The 19,254-nt window shown below is 39.3% G+C and overlaps 1 protein-coding gene across 1 annotated transcript in view; it reads left to right on the forward strand.

The window, feature by feature from the left end:
* The window catches only part of cdkal1 (CDK5 regulatory subunit associated protein 1-like 1), a 257,115-nt gene that overhangs the window by 165,036 nt on the left and 72,825 nt on the right, over positions 1-19,254 (forward strand). The gene's annotated exons all lie outside the window — the stretch shown is intronic.

Consider the following 19,254-nt stretch of genomic DNA (forward strand, 5'->3'; position numbering starts at 1 on the left):
GGGAGGTGCAGGAGATCCCTGAAGGAATTAGAGAGAAACAACGAAAAAATAGAAGCGAAAAGTAAGAAGGGAGGGAAAGAGAAGCGGGAAGGGAGCAGTGGGCTAGACAGGTTTGCAGCTCCAACCTGCCACACTGGCACGAGTTGTCAACATGTTACGCCTCCTTTCTCCTCTCCTTTCCCTCCAGCTGATGATTCAGCTGGAGGGAAAGGAGAGGGCCAGGTATCTGTGTACTTTGACTCTCAGTGCATGATTGAAAACCCCTATTTAACCGCAGAAAGAATATGCAGAACAAACAACCTGGTTTAGTCATCACACGGACTCTCACACACACACGCTCGAGTGCTTTTAAACTCATCGAGCAGCGCTTCCACTCTGTTGTGCAAGATTTTACATCTGTGTATTTCTACAAGTCTTTAGTAAATTTTAAACTCACAGTCATCAAGTACGTCACTAGAAACAGAAGTAATAGAGATTTAATGATTCTTATCACATAGATTTAACTCGTAGACATGTCATAAAGTTCATTCGTTATAAATAATACATTTAAACTTACAGGATAGGGAGGGTTGAGTAACAACAACTGTTATTGCGACTGTGTCTGTTTATCCACCTGTTAATACTGTTTATGTTGCCTGTTAGCTTGTGTGTAGAAGTAATTTAATCCAGGAAGGAGTGAAAGAGGTAGCAGGTAGTCCTGCCAACATACCTGGCTGTGTGTGTCAATAAGTCTAGTGTTGTGAATTGCCTTAGTTTAAACAACAGGAAACAAGCAGAGACGACTCATTAGCTTCACACCACGATATCCTCTTCATGTGTGTGTGTGTGTGTGTCTGTGTCTAGAGAAAGACGCGCCTTGTGGATAATGACTCTCGCAAATTCCTAAAACATTAGAGTCTTATTGATACTTCCTCTGGATTAAACCTCATTTCCTCCACTTAAACCACAAACTTCATGCACAAAAGATACAGGTGACAAATAAAAGAAAAAACCGACACCTTTGATCCCCACGGTGAGAAGATCTGGTAGTTATATTTTGGGAGTTGTTTTATTTTTGTGGTTTGGGTACACTTATTCCTTTAGGCTACGGTTACAATAAGGAGAACAGGGGTTGGAAACTGTGGCATGACAATAAATTATTGTGAATGTGTGTCGTCAGCTTTTGATCTCTCTGCCTTTTGAAAGGGTTGATTGTAAGATGTGGACCACATGCAGTCAGTTTGCATCTTCAAACCAATTTTCGTACATCAAGACGGTGATAAAACAAGGATATAAGGGCAGTAAAATGGAGCCAGGCTTGTATCAGTTTGTAATTGAATGAGGTCAAGTTGGCATTTATGTGCAGTCTGTTTGTGATAATCCCACGATTAACTGTGGTAAATCTCAAATCTGTTGCAAATCCGTTGCCGTCTACATCAGATGCATGGTGCTGTAGTGGAGCCAGCGGCAGGCTCGCCACTAGCGGACCGTGTAAAATCCGCACATTAGACACGGCTCTCTCGGTCACACTGGACCGGATCTAAACAGGGCAAATTTATACATTTAGAAACAACCAGATGCAGCTAGTTCATTTTATTAAGGACCAGCCTTCTACTAAAAGTATTGCAAATTTGCAGCTCAAAAGTGAGGGTGCCAGTAATGTACCTAAAGAACAACACAGTGTAGATGCAGGCTTTATACTTGCTCTCTGAGAGTGGCAGTCCATATAAATGAGAGGAGGTTGAAGAGGACTCGGTGTGTTTGATATAACCGTGAAATTTTCTGTTAGAAATTGCTGGGGACTGTGCAGTTGTGACAGCTGAGACTCAGGTAGACTTTAGAATTTATCCAGAAAGTTGCTTTACTCGAAACTATTCCCCTGAAATTTGTGTGTAACAGGTGTATGATGTGTAGAAGAAAGCCAAGTGCTATTTACCCAAGCTGCCAGTGTGTTAATAAAGGCGTAAATGTATGCAACAGGATTGGAGTTGTGCAATAGGGCTGCTGTCTCATGTCCCGCAGTTAGAAAGTCTTGCTATGAGGATTTCTCTGCAGAAATGTTTGCATGCTTTGGAAGTGATCGCGCAACTGCTGTGATAGGCCGATAGAGAGGAGCGGTTGCACTTCTGAGTGAAAAGGTCAACTTTAACTCGCTCGTCATTCACGGCATGTGGCTTGCATGCTCAGTATTATGCTTTACAGTCCGTGATGCTGTAAAACACGTTACTGAGCTGAATTATTTTCACATCTTTATTAACTCTCAAACTCTGCTGTTGAGCTTAGTGAATGCACAAGACGTCATCGTGCGTAACCACTCCTGTCTCGGTCTAACTCGGACTGACTGCTGCCACTCTCAAAGAGACTGGCGAAGTTTTTCAGTTCATCTCATTTATAAATGCAGGCAGACTGCCAACATGTTGTAATCAGCTGGGGTTTGTCTGCGTTGATGAGTGTAACTCGTCAGCTCCATTAAATAATGAAACTTGCATTACTAAGTTTTGTGGCAGTCAATTTACTATAAATCACAATAGATTTAACATCAGAAAGCAAGAATTATTCACCCCCAATATTTGCATGATCGATGCCAGTAGGAGGATTGATTTATTTAATGAGAGGGTGGATATTATCTGAAGCTTTATACTCAGTCCTCACTATAAGTGTTGACAGCAAAGTCCTACATATTCCAGCTCCTTAATAATGCTGGATTTTACTGAAAGAACTGAAGGGAGTGTGTTTATGCATCAGTGTAAGATGCAGAAAAGGATACGTGTTGTTTTCTTTTCTTTTTTCTTTTCTTTTTTACAGTGAATAAAGCAGCTTCCAGTGTTTCGGGCTTTTAATCACATTTCTACGCAATGATCAGTACAAAATGGAAACATCTCGGCACGTCTTTTCTCAGCAGTGCCCACAGAGCAATGTTTATGTTTGTTTTTTCTCAGCTAAAAATACAAACCAGAGATTACTTTACATATGTTTGTCATGTTTACAGCAATCAATGGGTCTGTGTTAGTGTGTTACATACATATCTGAATGTTAGAGTGTATTAGGGTAAGTTAATAATTTTATAAGAATATATTTGCAGTGTTCCCTGTTTCATGCTTCCCTCTTCAGAGACTCGTAGTCAAAGGTAATGATGCAACTTGTTTAACATGCCAGAGTTAAATCTCCTGTATAGAGATGGCACAATACCACTTTTTTATGTCCAATACCGATACCAATATCTAAATTTGGATATCTGCCGATACCGATGTGAATCAATAAAGTTCATTTTATAATCAACAAAACAGTTGTTTTTTTTTAAATATCTTGCTGCATTTTGTACAAGTTCATACTCAAGTTTAAAAAAAAGTAAACTAAACTAAAGCTATTCTGTTATACCTGTATGCAAAAAATACACTGCACCCAAAATATTTCATAGTTCAGCAAGACTGATCAATCTAATAAACTTAAACCTGCACCATCCTCCCTATTCTGGTATGTTATACTGTACTTAGCAGAAATATTAAACAACCTAACTAATAGGTTTGCCAACTCCGAGCAAAAATAATAGGAAACCACCCCCCCACCCTCCGCCTTATAATACTTAATCGACGTAATCTACTTTAATTTAATGCACATGTAAAACAAATGCACAGAAATCAATTATTTTTCTACAATATTTAAATAGATTCAACATCTTTCTTCAACAGAACTGCAGACTCCACAGATGGTACCTTCCCAAAGGAAAAGGTACTATAGCTTGCCAGGGTATATATTAGAGTTAATAGTTACTATATACAATAATGGATTTCTATACATTTTACGTGAGATGAAAACTTTGGTTGTAAGATTCAGATAATTATTTATTAAAAGCTACACATTTTAAATGAGAATAAGAAAGAAAAGTATTTCTTTGTGCCCCCTTTTCCCTGTTCATGCCCTATCGGCCCCCCTGGCAAAACTTTGCTAGATCCACCCCTGCACAGTTACCAGCTGTCAGCTACTTAGAAAAGGATCCTGGTGTAGAAAGTAATATTGAATCAATTCTAACAACAGCTTATCAAGCTTAAACGTGCTGCTGTTGTTTATCCACTTGTTTCCTCTTTCTGGCACAAAGTGGGCGATAAACAAGGGAGACGGACTCACGACAGAAAAGCCAATCAGCTGATCATTGATCAGTTTCATGATTGAAGTAGCAACAGGAGAGGGAGGGAGAGAGAGGCAGTCACTCCATATATTGGTTGTTAGACTTAACGTGGGAATGCTTTACAGACATTCAGAGATGAACTTACACACTTGCTTTACTTCTCTGGGATAACTTTCTGAGACAAAATGCCGGTTTCGTAGCGAGGCTCCAAATGCTCAACCAGACCGCCGACAAGTCTTGCAAGCCGCAGCCGCTCTATCACGTGACGCATGCTGCTCCAATGTGCTAAGCTTATGAGCTGGGTTATGCTATGTCGCAAGTTTTGTGAGGTGCTTTTGTGATATTTAATAGATCGGATTACATTTTGTATTTCTCTCCGATATCCAATCCAGTAATTTAGGTGAGTATCGGACCGATACCGATACATAATATCGGATCAGTCCATCTCCAGTCCTGTCCACTTGGCACTTTTTGACTAACTGCAACACTGAACTTCAATATTTAATATGAAATTATCTCCAAATGCAACAGTCACAGTTAATGTTGTTACTATTTTTTAAACCCACATCTATAAATCTGTGTAATGAGTAATCTGAAGGAAAAAAATGATTTGGGTGAATGAGATTTTCTTTTTATAATTTTTTTTGGATGCTTTTACTTTTCACTCATTTAATTACGAAAAACTGGTGTCAAATTTTTTTTTTGTAAAGGAGATGTTAGTCATCTTGTTCATTATCAGCTTATCGTCTTGAAAGGTTTCAAGCTATTTAAGGATAATATTGACTGGCCACTTGTTTGCTGCTTTACTTAGTAACTGTAGTTTATCATTGTCATTTTTATCAATGAAATGCTTTGATGTGGGCTGAGCTCATAAGTTTCAAGGTTATCTTTCTCATAAGGACTGAGGTCGTGTTTGAGTTACCACAGTTACTGGATTTGGTAAACAATTTATGGATTTACTTAAATCAAACAGGGTTATTTCTTTTTCTTTTTCCTCAAACACATTGTATTTAACACTAGTATGGGAAGTACATATGCTTCCTGAGTTCAGTTTTCAGGCCCCTCTTCTATGGAACCAGCTCCCAGTTTGGATTCAGAAGACGGACACTATCTCTACTTTTAAGATTAAGCTTAAAACTTTTCTTTTTGCTAAAGCATATAGTTAAGGCTGGATCAGGTGACCCTGAATCCTCCCTTAGTTATGCTGCCTGTTTCTGTCAAGGGTTTCATCCTGTTAAAAGGGAGTTTTTCCACTGTCACCAAAGTGCTTGGGTCATATGATTGTTGGGTTTTTCTCTGTATGTATTATTGTAGGGTCTACCTTACAATATAAAGTGCCTTGAGATGACTATCGTTGTGATTTGGTACTGTATAAATAAAATTCAATTCAATTCCTACACAATATGCCAACTATAATCTGGGAATGTATGGGATTGAATTTATCTGAAGATACTGGTTTGTTCTCTTGTGTTCCTCGTAATTGTTCGTCCTCTGATTGTAAAACATCCCTTTGATTTGCTTTAATATATCATTTTACAATCACAAATTCAGTTTGGCTTTTTAAAATATGCAAAAGCACACACAAATTATTACCTTTGAGCCAGGTATGGGCTATCAAAATCCCTAAGACATGTTTCACCGTACCAGAAGTCAGATGCTAAAAATTTATAGCTGATATGAGGAAACTGAGTCAAAAAACTGGAACCTTTTGGGCAGGGAAGAACATTAGAAATTACTTTTAAACCGCAAACGCGTTTGAGCTAATAATGCCCTCCCAGATAGACTTCATCCACATGAAATCATGTTACATCTTCTTCACATGCCAGCTTTTCAGTTGCCTCTACAGTCTGGTCATGCAGAGCAGGTTTAAACACTTTGACTTTGTCTTGTTCTGACAGACCTGTATACCTACCTTTGGAATGCTAACACAGTAGCACTGAGTGAGTGGGAGCGAAGTAGCGCGGCAGTGAAATGTGGACATACAAGCAACCTGCAAACAACACACACTAATGGAATGCCAAGTAAATCAAGCAGTAACTTGTTAACTTCACATGCACTCACTGCTGCTCAGCTGATACTGGGACATAGTCATATTTCAGCGTCTGACTCACCTCTCAGTTTCTTTAAGATATCAGATTTCTCTTGTTTAGTGTTTGAGTCATCCTGCCTTTGAGAACCACACAGTTTCACTCAGGGTTGTATTAGAATCTGTTTGTGTGAGAGTTGAACATGTTTGAGTATTATTCTTGTTAAACGTTATCGCTGGGCAACAGGTACTCCAGCCTGAGATTGCTTACCGGTGACGACAGTACAACTTCTGCCGTTTGTCCACTACTTGTGTTTCTAAACTCTAGAAGAAAACTACGATTTTCAGCTCTGTAGACACCGACTGTGAAGGAAACATTCATAAATGCCAGAAATAGTCAGAAACGGGAAAGAATGACGAGCAGGGATAGCAAACCAGGTTGTCTAGCGAAGGTGTGAATGGCTCTCATTCGAATATGCTAGGAGTAGCTCACTACAGCACTGCAGAAACAAACTAGAGCAATGTGTTGTGATTGGTTACTAGATTTTTCATTGATGGTGCGTTCCTGAATAGGTTGGAAGTCAGTAAATCCAAGAACCTGATTAGATGACTCGGCAGGTATTTTTATTTTTTTAAATGCAAAAAAATAAGTATTATGCTGTATTGTTAATGATACCGGCATGGCTCTATCTGGCCAAGAACTAGCCTTTTTCTGGAACGTGCTAACGCCAAGGTATCTGGAAAGCTTCATCAAATACAGGTAGGTAGGTAAACGAAACACTTAAAATAGAGAAGCGTTCGGATTCATAATCATTTTATTGCAGAAACGACAAGCAAACAGCACTGTAACAACTGTTTAAACTTAAAATAGCTTTTAAAGTGTCCAGTAATTGTGTCGAACATATTAAAATGCCTCCAGCCTAGAACTCGCCCTGAAAGGCGCCATCTCTCCTCATCGAGAGTCCACCCTCTGCATGACTCCTGGCAGTTTGAAAATATAAGACAATCGACTCATCATCATTAATGTAGCTGAAAAATAAAGTCACATCTTCTGACAACACTGATGTTAAAATGAATAACTTGAATGTAATCGAATAAATGGTGTGTTTTTTGGGGGGGGGGGAACTCCAGGCTAAGCTGCAACTCCCGTTCTCAAGGTTAAAACCACTGCATTTGGAAAACATTAAAATGTGGATGCTTTAATTGAAAATGGCAATGGCCACAGGAAACATAAAACATGAAGTAAAATATTGACTTAAATGATTTTACTCGTCTACAGCAGATTGCATCAGTCTGATACTGAGTTGCGAGGACAGCACATTGATTCCTAAGCTAATACTGTAACAAACCATGAAGTTGCAGCAGACTTTGTTGCATAAGGCAAATCTGTTCAACTTACAGTTTGAGTATATCACACTAAGCTTGATTTAGTCAATACATTTCAGAAATGGGTGTAAGAAGTGAAGCAGCTATCAGGATTTGCTTTTATATATAATTTTTACCACAAACATGGCGGGAAATTTCCCTCCACTGCAGTTCTGTTCATGAGCCAGCAATGTTTACCAGAGTTAATAAGTTAAACTTTAAACTATGTTCTCTTACACCATACCCATTTTAACAGTTATGTCCTTCAGGTTTTATATGCCGTCATGCCGGTTATGTAGCCCCAAAGCAAATGAGGAATGCTGATATACTATTTATGGCCATCAAACATTTACAGAGGTGGGACCAAGTCATTGTTTTGCAAGTCTTAAGTAAGTCTCAAGTTTCAAGTCTTTATACTCAAGTCACAAGTCAAGTCTCAAGTAATGTCAGGCAAGTCACAAGTCAAGTCTCAAGTCACTGGTTTAAAAGTCCGAGTAAAGTCACAAGTCTGAAACTTTGAATTTCAAGTCCTTTCGAGTCTTTAAAAAAAAGAAAGAAAAAAGAATGTTGCAGTTATATGCTAAATGTAAATATTAGACCATGTGATTTTTAAATCTCCATTTTTCTCAACACATGACGAAATAGTGAACTTAGAAAATATACACAAATTGTGAAATTGCACCTCTATAAAATGCAGCTCAATTAAACTTAGCTCCAAGAATAATTTTCACCGACAGTTCTGAGATAAGCTGCATGTTATTCTTGGATGCGCTTGTAGGACCGGCTTTAAAATAGCATGACAAAAATATCATAGACATTAAAGTTAGTTGACACACTTTCTATATAATATGTGTATTAAATTTTAGATTTGGGGTGAAATATCAAGTCTTTTCAAGTAAACCGGTTCAAGTCCAATTCAAGTCCCAGGTCACTGGTGTAAAAGTCCAAGTCACAAGTCTTAGAACATTTTTTCAAGTCAAGTCTAAAGTCATAAAATTAATGACTTGAGTCCAAGTCATGTGACTCGAGTCCACACCTCTGAACATTTATACATGTACTTCCTTTGAAGGAATATTAGGAACAATTAGAAGCAAAATAAATGACATAAATAAACCAGTTCTGTATTGTATTATTTATACAGTTATTTACATTGAGTTCAAAAATGACATTGTGATGTTAGGTAAAAACATAAATAACTTACAAGACATTAAGTGAAATCAAATTTAACATGAGAATCCTTGACCCTAATAATGATTCCACTTAATCCTGTGCTTAAATGCTGATCTTGCATGGTAGAAACTGAAATTACTAGCACCTAAATCAGATTTAATGTCAGGCAAGATTTACTCCAGGGAAATGCTCAGATGTCTGCAACACTGAAAGACAATCAGGCTTAGATTTCCTGCAAGCTTTCACTTTATCAGGAGGCAATCCTGCGCCATATGCTCTTTCTGTACCAGGGTGCACCTGAACCTCTGAGTGATCTCTGGCGTTCACAGATGTGCTCCAGGATCACATGATGGGAGGATTCTGCAATGTCATGCTTTATGTTATGTTAAGAAGACACAGGCCTCCAAGGCTGTAGTCACCCTTCTTTGCAATGTTGCTAGTGAATTGTACAATGGTACCCTAGATTCATTCTAACGTGACATGCCAAAATGATTGATGACATTAATTTGCCCCCACCCCCGTCGTGGCATTGTTAAAATAATTGAGTGACAGAAAGTGAATCAGTTAGCGTGGGCTCCAATCTCTGTAACCCTGGTTTTACTGGGCAGTTCAGGCACGACAGGTTTTTTTCTCACTCAGGAAAACGCCTACTGATGTTTATGAGCTGTAGTGCTTCTAAGCACCTTGAGCCAGCTGTTGCTGTGATTTGGTGCTATATAAATGAAATTGAATTGTATTGAATTGAATTTGCCCATAAACTGCATTTTGTTGCCTTGTACTTGTGACATGTGCAATGACAATAACGGTGAATTCTATTCTATTCTATTCTGTTCTGATTAAAGATTATTACAAACTGAATCATTGCTTGTTTTGTGCACCCATATCTCATGTTTGTTTTTTTTAACACAAAGAAATACTGAAGCTTAAAAACTGACTTTCTAGACATTGAGTCTTTATATTTTGCTGGAAATATAGGAATAATTGCAATGATTTATTGAAAGATGAGAAAATATATATGCAGAAACAAAGTCTGTGGCATGACATATTCTCAACAAAGCCTGAACTCTCTTAGCTTTCTGGTAAGTTTAAGTAGTCTTCTGGAATAGTTCTCCAGACGTCTTTAAGGACATTTAAAGCTCGTCTTTGGATTTTGGTTTCCTTTTGTAATGTTCTCTGAGGAGGCCAATCCATGACTTGTGTTCTTTTTTTCTTCTAGATATTCTTTTACCACATTTGCATCATGGTTATGCTGAGAAATGAAGGCTTTTCCTGCTGTTTTTAATCTTTAATAATTGTTTTATGGCTAACCTTACATTCAAGCCATTTCTTCAGCAAACAGGCTTAAGTGAACAGCAGATGCATCACTTTAAGGGACAGATGCATGTCTTTGCTGTATCCCCCCCCCCCCCCCCCCCCCCCCCAAAAAAAAAAAAAAACAAAAAAAAAAAACCAGCTTTTGATATCTTTTAGACCAGCCACTACTTCTTTTGTCCTCTACCTGTTCAGTTTCTGTCAATTTTTTTAGGAACACATTACACAACACACAGTAATATGTACCTTGTTGGTGCAAAAACAGCATTTACGCCTGGTAATCTTAAAATTTTCTGTTTTTGTGACAGGCTGCAAATAAGAAAGTGCCGATTTAGTTCACTGTGTAGACACAACACTGGTTCGTTCCGTGACTTAGCTTCTTTTTTAATGCTTGAATGATTTATAGGTCCGCAGTTAGTGGCTTATGAGCCATTGCTCAAGACCACTTTAGAAAGAAAGTACAAGAAAGTCTGGCTGCTTGGAAGCAATATATAAATAAATAGAGGTGGCTCAGTACTTTCACACAATGTTGTTATAAGTAAATCAAGTGTCATTGCCAGCTCAAGAGAAATCTTCAGCGTGAGTAACATAAAATCAATCTTTGCATATCCAAGATCAGATTTTCTTTTTTTTAATAAAAAGGCTGATTATTATCAATACTTAATACAGCAACTACTTGATTGGTTTTAACTGTTAAATTTCAGTAAGCCGGTTTAAGTGAATTCCTTTTTTTATCACTTTATAAATTGCACTCTTTATCTTATCCATTCAGGTTGAATATTTCTAATTTGCTTTGGGTGAACTGCTGAGTAAAGAAAGCACCAAAGCTTACACGTGTCTACCTTTCATTTGCTTCAGGTGAGGCTTTTATGTTCATTTATCTGATGCCAAGATCCTATCTATATCTGCAGGGTAAGGTCAGGAGAGTGGAGTGGAATGGTAAATTACATGCTACTGCTATGCCAATGAAGGCTGGATGAATATGAAATAAAGTGCAAAGGGTCAGTCCATTTAACACCTGGCTAACCAGTCGTGAGTGGGATGCCTTTGCACCGCTACCCTCCCGAAAGTCTTCAGATGTGCGCGTTGGTGTCTGTGCTGAGACGTGTTTAAAATAACTGTTTGTGTGTGTGAATGGATGGATTTGTGGTGTCTGTGTGCTCTTATTACTCCTCCCTGAGACTAATGGAATGCGTACGCGTGCGTTCTCATTACCCTTCTCCGAGACTAATGAAGTATGTGTGTGCCAGCATGTGTAAGCGAGTGTGTTAAATTGAACTGCAGTTCTGCTCTGCTGTGTTCAGACTGTTTCATTAAATGATAAAGTTTACAGATGACTCCAGCGGGATCATTATTTAGTAGGCTCGCCATTCATTCCACGGCAGCCACCTCGATCTTTATAAATGACCCGCTGCAAAGAAAGACGGAGGTTATTTTGCACCGCAGGGTTAAAGACAAATAACTTTATTATTCTTTCAGGAGACCACCAGAGCCAGCATGTTTGCACAACCAATTTGCGCTGATATCCAAGATCAGATTTTCTTTTTTTTAAATTTCAGATAGTGAGATGCTGCATAAATAAACATAAGATAAATTTATTACATAGTTGTTTTTTTCATTATTTCAAAAGAAATGGTCGCATAAATTGTTGCAAATACACATTAAAACACTTGAAAAAGTTGCTCCATCTTCTACTTTTTAACCCACAAGTTAGTTTGGGAGGCATCAGGGACTTGAGGAAAATAAAAGTAAACGATACAGGCTTAGAAAGTCTTTCTGACAGTTTCCTCTGGTGCCGTCTGAAACTATCACCTGTCTCATCTCATTCTGTCTGCTAACCAGTCACTCTTATGTCACTTCCCTACTCTTAATCTTGCCACAGTTTTCTCTAACCTCTTTTTCTAAAACCTTTCACATCTTCTAATCTTTAAGTTAACAGCACATTGTGAGAAAATTAAGTTATTGTTATTTTCTTTTTGTCTTACCTGCAGAATTCACAGCATTGCTTCCATGCCGGTGCACTCATTAAGGTCTGCTAACAGTAATCAGAGTTTTTATTAGTGCCACGGTGAAGCCGTGAACCCTACTTTTGCAGCTTTGATCTGCCTCTAACTCCGGTGTTATCTATTCAGTCACCTGGCATGTCTTCTGCTGGTATTCACAGCCCCCTCTCGCTCATCCTTGATAGTGGCAGTGGGTGAGGAAAGTAAGTGATAACCAAGCAGGCCTCTTTCTCCTTGTCTTTCCCTGTAAATTGAGCTGCTACATGACAGTGCTATTACCTCCAGCTGCCACAGCTAAATCAAACACTTAAGTGTGTGAGTGATTACCTACACTCCTCACAAGTGTCCTTATTCCTTCCTCTTTCTTAGATTCTTTCTGTCTCTTTTACAGAAGAATCGCAGGACACAACAGAAGAGGGTGTATCCCTGACTTGTTTCTTCAACTTAGTATATCAAGAGTTTACATTTAGTACAGGGTGGGCCATTTATATGGATACACCGTAATAACATGGGAATTGTTGGTGATATTAAAGTCCTGTTTGTGGCACATTCGTATATGTGAGGGGGCAAACTCCTCAAGATGAGTGGTGACCATGGTGGCCATTTAGAAGTCGGCCATCTTGGATACAACTTTTGTTTTTTCAATAGGAAGAGAGCCATGTGACACATCAAACTTATTGGTAATGTCACAAGAAAAACAATGGTGTGCTTGGTTTCAATGTAACTTTATTCTTTCATGAGTTATTTACAGTTTTCTGACCACTTATAAAATGTGTTCAATGTGCTGCCCATTGTGTTGGATTGTCAATGCAACCCTCTTCTCCCACTCTTCACACACTGATAGCAACACAGCAGTATCCATAGTTTCAGGTGCTGCACATCTCGTATCTTCACACCATAGACAATTGCCTTCAGATGACCCCAAAGATAAAAGTCTAAGGGGGTCAGATCGGGAGACCTTGGGGGCCATTCAACTGGCCCACGACGACCAATCCACTTTCCAGGAAATTGTTCATCGAGGAATGCTCGGGACCTGGCAACTCAGGGAATGTGCCAGCTTCAGTGCACAAAGAGGGAAACACATCATCATGTAACAATTTCAAATATCCAGTGGCCTTGAAGTTTCCATTGATGAAGAATGGACCCACTATTGTTGTACCCCATATACCACACCGAACCATCACTTTTGTTGTTCCAACAGTCTTGGAGGGATCCATCCAATGTGGGTTAGTGTCAGACCAATAGCGGTGGTTTTGTTTGTTAACTTCACCATTCACATAAAAGTTTGCCTCATCACTGAACATAATCTTCTGCGTGAACTGAGGGTCCTGTTCCAATTTTTGTTTTGCCCATTCTGCAAATTCTGGGCGCCGATCTGGGTCATCCTCGCTGAGATGCTGCAGTAACTGGAGTTTGTAAGGGTGCCATTTGTGAGTAGCTAATATCCGCCGAAGGGATGTTCGACTAATGCCACTCTCCAGTGACATGCGGCGAGTGCTACGCTGTGGGCTCTTGCTGAATGAAGCTAGGACAGCCACTGATGTTTCTTTATTAGTGACAGTTTTCTTGCGTCCACATTTTGGCAAATCCAACACTGAACCAGTTTCACGAAACTTAGCAAGCAGTTTGCTGACTGTAGCATGGGAGATGGGTGGTCTTGTAGGGTGTCTTGCATTGAAATCTGCTGCAATGACCCGGTTACTGCGTTCACCAGATATCAACACAATTTCGATCCGCTCCTCACGTGTTAACCTCTTCGACATGTCAATGGCTGTGCACAAAGAGAAACTTGTAAATAACTCATGAAAGAATAAAGTTACGTTGAAACCAAGCACACCATTGTTTTTCTTGTGACATTACCAATACATTTGATGTGTCACATGGCTCTCTTCCTATTGAAAAACTAAGTTGTATCCAAGATGGCCGACTTCTAATTGGCCACCATGGTCACCACCCATCTTGAGGAGTTTGCCCCCTCACATATACTAATGTGCCACAAACAGGACTTTAATATCACCAACCATTCCCATGTCATTACGGTGTATCCATATAAATGGCCCACCCTGTAAAGCAAAAAGTAGTAGAAGCCACCTCAGGATGGAGAGAGATGTTAAGCCATATTAATACTGTGAGCTACAGTATTTCAAGCTGCTTTCTTTAAGACACCTTTTGTCCCCATGCAGCCCCACATCGTCACATTCACAGTTCAGGTTTTTATCCAACATGCCCACCTTAGCTGAAGGCGTTGTTGTCATCTGATCAAAGAATGGGTTACCAATATTCTTCAGGCTTCCTTTAGCGTTCTTTAGTTTGATGTGACTTGTCTTGGGGGCTCTAGAAGTTCATCATGTGTAGAGAGTGACATTATGTAATAGATGAGAGTCTAAAGCATTTACCGGTCTATTTTTTAGAGCTAGAATTTTCAAGTGCCCTTCTATCTTGGACAAAAAGAGGAAAAAAACCCATGAATGATTATTTATTTTAGAGTATTGGACTGGACAGATGGATCTTAAAGCTTGAAATCCGTAGCGCAGTTCCCACTGCTCTTCCTCACATCAGCACTGCTTATGTGAGACCTGAAATTTTCCTGCAATAATTCTCAAACAGAATTTGTTTTCAGTCTCATTACAGCTGCTGCGCTCTCCCTTCCTCACACATAATTACACTTTCTAGTTAAGCTGTCAGGTTACATGTTAATGTGATTGTATGTAGGACTTGAAGTTTCTTCAAGGGATTTTTGCAAACTTTTTTGCGTTTAACAAAAAATCTGTCATAGCGCTTAATTTACATCTCTTCTCATTGCCGTATCTCTTTCTCTTCACCTCCTGACTCCTACGCTACAGGAGCCCGACTGAGCCAAACATTATCATTTCGGAGAACACACACATACACACACACAGAGTGCAGCACAGATGGCAGGCATGGTCTCTTTCCCACACATGAATAGGTAAATATTTACCATCCCAGATTGTCTTTCTTCCAATCTCATCCTTCTTTCCTCCACCTTTTTATACCGTATACTTATTTTGTCGCTTGCTGCGTTTTGGTTTGTTTCCCGTCCCAGTGGTCGTGCCCTCATTTTGTCACAGGCCACGTTCACAGGCATCTGTTGTTCAAACATACACATATTTTAAATATCCGATGACGAGGCTCGTTCTGTGTCTATGGGGACTCGTGCACGCGTGTATTGAACGTGTGAAGTCTTTAGCAAACAAAGAGTTGATGGTGAGATTTCTGAAGCTTAATTCAGCCCATCCAGGCTGATTAGGGATTAGCTGGAGATTTTAATAGTAGAGCTTAGCCTTCGTGATGGTTCCCTGTCCCCATGTGCAAAACTTAACTAAAACTTAACTAATAGCTAATGGAGGCTGCTGTCTATGGGGGTGTTGTCCATTTGCCTCAGTGAAGCAGGAGCAGAAGTGACAGAGAGGAAAATACACAGACAAAGACATGATTTTCTTCAGCAGCGCCTTTTAAGCACCTGCTGAAGTCTCACCATTAGTCATTAGAGTAGCGATTGACTGTATGCTGCATGCTCTTTCTTTTCTCTTCACATGTGTAATATATTCACAAGGTATTCATTTGCTTTCCATTATAACACATCATCCATGGTCTCGGACTTCATCAAATAGGGACCAAATTAAATGCAGGTTTTCATGCATCCTAAATATATGTTTATGGTTCATATATGGGGAGATTGTAAGTTGTCAGTAGGGGTGAAAGCGGAGGATGTTTATGCTGCTGAGTTTAACATATGGAGCTTCATATTTAGACTTTGATGATGATGCTTCTTTCACAATATATTTTTAACATACATTTATTTTTGTCTGTGTTTTGTGGCAAATAAGACACTCTGTGGGCTTTTCTTTAATAAATATAAAATCTTTAACACTTTTGTCACTCACTCACTTGCCTCAGTTATTGAAATGTCCTTTTCAGCTTTCTGTTTATCTCCTTTCCACACACAGTTTTGGTTTTTTTTGGTAAATCTTTACTGGTTGGTCTGCTGGTTTGAAAATCATGCATTTTTAAATATGTCTGTGAAGGTTCTCAGTCATCCAGGTCATCGGAAATCACATGATAGGGTGGGGCCAGTTTTCACAATGAGCTCACCCGAAACCCTGGCTGATTGGGACCCACACCCACTTTCACACCTTGGCAATGATTAGGTAGAGCACAGGTGTCGAACTCCAGGCCTCGAAGGCCGGTGTCCTGCTGGTTTTAGATGTGTCCTTGATCCAACACAGCTGATTTAAATGGCTAAATTACTTCCTCAACATGTGTTGAAGTTCTCCAGAAGCCTGGTAATGAACTAATCACGTAATTCAGGTGTGTTGACCCAGGGTGAGATCTAAAACCTGCAGGACACCGGCCCTCGAGGCCTGGAGTTCGACACCCCTGAGGTAGAGGATCATCAGGAGGTCCTTTGTCCCTCTTTGGGGGGAAACTCCCACTGGGTTTAAATCTGGGACTCCCCACCATTGACCCTTAGAACTGAAGAAGCTTCTCGGATGAGAGGTGAAACGTCTTCAAGCAACTCAAAGAAGCCCAGAGGCTTTTCTTTCCAAGCTCCTTAGACTACGCATTTTTAAAGCGCGCGTCCTCAAAATTCTCACAAGCAACAGTTGTAAGAACAGCATTAGAGCGCTACTGAATATCAGAAAGCGTTTTCTAGGCGTAAAGTGTAAAATAGAGCTTAAAAAATTCAGTGGAAGGATATAAAACTTGCAGGCTTTATTAAGGATTCAAAGACATATGCATGCCTCATCCGCTGTTTAAATTATGCCCGGTGTTTTGTGGCAAATGTTAATACAAGGTTAAAAAGACAAACCAGTGTTTCAGGATCTGAAGTTTGTAAAAATAGCTCTGTTCTGCACCGCTTTAATTGAAAGCGAGTTGAGCTGAAATGTAATTTTACATCTTTTCCTTGATTTTTTTTTTTTACTTCCCATCTTTCTTTCTTTGGGTCTATCTTTGGTTCTTTGTTTCTCACACTCTCTGTTTTTGAAAGGTGAACAATAACAAGATCCATTTCTCCTCTCTCATTTTAACAAGGACAGTATCAGTGTGGTTCTTGTTCATTAGTATCACATATCACACCTCTGTCACCCTTAGATCTGGAGGAGGCAGAGGTGTCAAAATGACACATGTGCGCACGCATATTTTTTTACCCTCTCCTTCACCGAAAGAAAAAGCCACAGAAGTCGATTCGCACTAGTTCCTGCTCTTTCCCTCAGTGTTCCATTTTTCTTCTGTTATTTTGCACCCCTGGCCTGAATTGTGCATTTTTCTTCATAGCAGCAATGTGTGAGTTTCTAGTAGTATTACAAAAATGAAAAGCACCTAGTGCCTGCCTTTAACTCCTCACTGCCACCACTACCCAAGGGCAATAGCAAATTAGATATACGTTCCCTCTGGAGGTACAAGAAGCGTCTTTGTATTTAGAAAAAAGTGCTTGTTTGTTCATAGTGCTAATTTTATTTACCTTCCCTACCACTGCGTTAATAAAACAGCTCAGGGGACTATATGAGCAAGAGCTTTAAATAGCAGTAAATTAGTTTATTCGGTATTTCTTTTATCCTAAGAATAGATGAGCTTTTCATTTTGTGTGTGTGATTAAATCTCATGTGATGCACAGGATTTCTTAAATGTGGCTTGTAGGCCACACTGACACAATTGGGAGCCTCATCATCAGAAAATGAAATATATATTCTCATTTTCAGGATACTTTACCTGACTGATTGTTGTAGGAGGGTACAGGCCTTCAATAGTTAGTTATTTGAAATACTCAGTAGAACTGCAGTTTCAGAAGATCCAAGGAATCGGTTTTAATGAATGATCGGGAATTATACATTTATTCAGCCGTTTGACCATTCCTTGCACTGCGTTTTAAACGTAGCTCCACTTCTCCATATGATAGTTGTCAGGCAGATCCGAGAGGTCAAGGATACCTGTGCCCGCAAGCCGTGATTTAATATTAATGACCAGCAGCCAATTGGAAGTCATCAATAGGTCAGAGGTTATCTTGGGGTTGCAGATGCAGGAAGTTAATGTAATTAAAGATGCATCACATTGTCGATTGCAGAGAAAGTGTCTCTTCCACTCTTAATTTCTTTGTTGAGCTGTCTTCTCTTTGTAAGGCCCTTTAATATGCCTTTGTGCGTTTTTGATTTTTGTCCAAATATCTTGTGCTTTGCATGGATTTTCATCCAAACACTCCTTATACTTGTGCTACACACACAGAAAAAGACATCTGAAAGCCTTTGTAAGAAGGAAAGTGACTGGGGAAAGAAAACAGATTGAAGGCATAAATAGTCAGAAGGCTACATGTAATGGTCTCGTGTGTTGTCTTTGACAGGGTGCTGTTACATGAGGATGCTCCTGCACCCCTCTGATTCCACTCTGTACCTTGTTGTACTTTGATAGAAAGCTTGTAGTCAGTGGTTTTGCTTATTTAAATATAAATGTTATTTTCTGTTCTGTTTAAAACCTTTTCCAGTTTGAATTTTTACAGAAGATTCTATTGGAAGGCCAGTTTCCCAAAAATAATTTAGATTCCTGTACTTGTAAAATGCTTTGTCCTTAGAAGAATTCTCTTATGCTACTTTGGGCTTTTGGGGTAATTGGCTGTTAATTGGAAGAAATAATGATAAATAATAGTAATAAATGCCTAAATGCCTTTGGGATTAGGTGTTATCACAGAAATTTGTGGTAACACATACTGTCAGTCTCAATGGGAATGTCATGTCCTATAGGTATGCACTTTTTCCCCTATGGAGTTCTTTTCCAAGCCACCCAACAGCTGTCAATACAAACAAAATACATGGAAGAAATCATTGCATTTATTCCCACAACATTCTACTGGCCCCGATTAATCCAATGAGCCAGCCGGTCAATAATCAAATACTAATGATCAGCACCAGAGGTTGCTAATTAGGTTTTGATTGGCTGAATCCTCCCGAGTCCACGGGGAAAGGCACTACCCTCCTTTCATGCTGTGGTGCCTTAGATAGTTCAAAGGTGCACAGCAGCAGTGGACAAATGTCTGTGATTTCCAAGCTTGGGCAGAATCTTATGTAATAAATTAGGTAGTAGTTGGCTGTCAGTGATTGTATTGTGATTTGTTTTTGTGTGTGTAACCAAAGTAAAAGTAGATACAAGATGGATAATATGAACCAGTGGTCCTAAAGTTCTGTAGATTGGTTTCATAGCAAAACTGGATCTTTTGCTGTGGACTTTTAAAAGGTAAATGTTGATAACATGATGTTCTATGA

The sequence above is a fragment of the Neolamprologus brichardi genome, chromosome 11, assembly GCF_056152115.1.
Source record: "Neolamprologus brichardi isolate AB-2024 chromosome 11, ASM5615211v1, whole genome shotgun sequence".
Lineage (NCBI taxonomy): Eukaryota > Metazoa > Chordata > Actinopteri > Cichliformes > Cichlidae > Neolamprologus > Neolamprologus brichardi.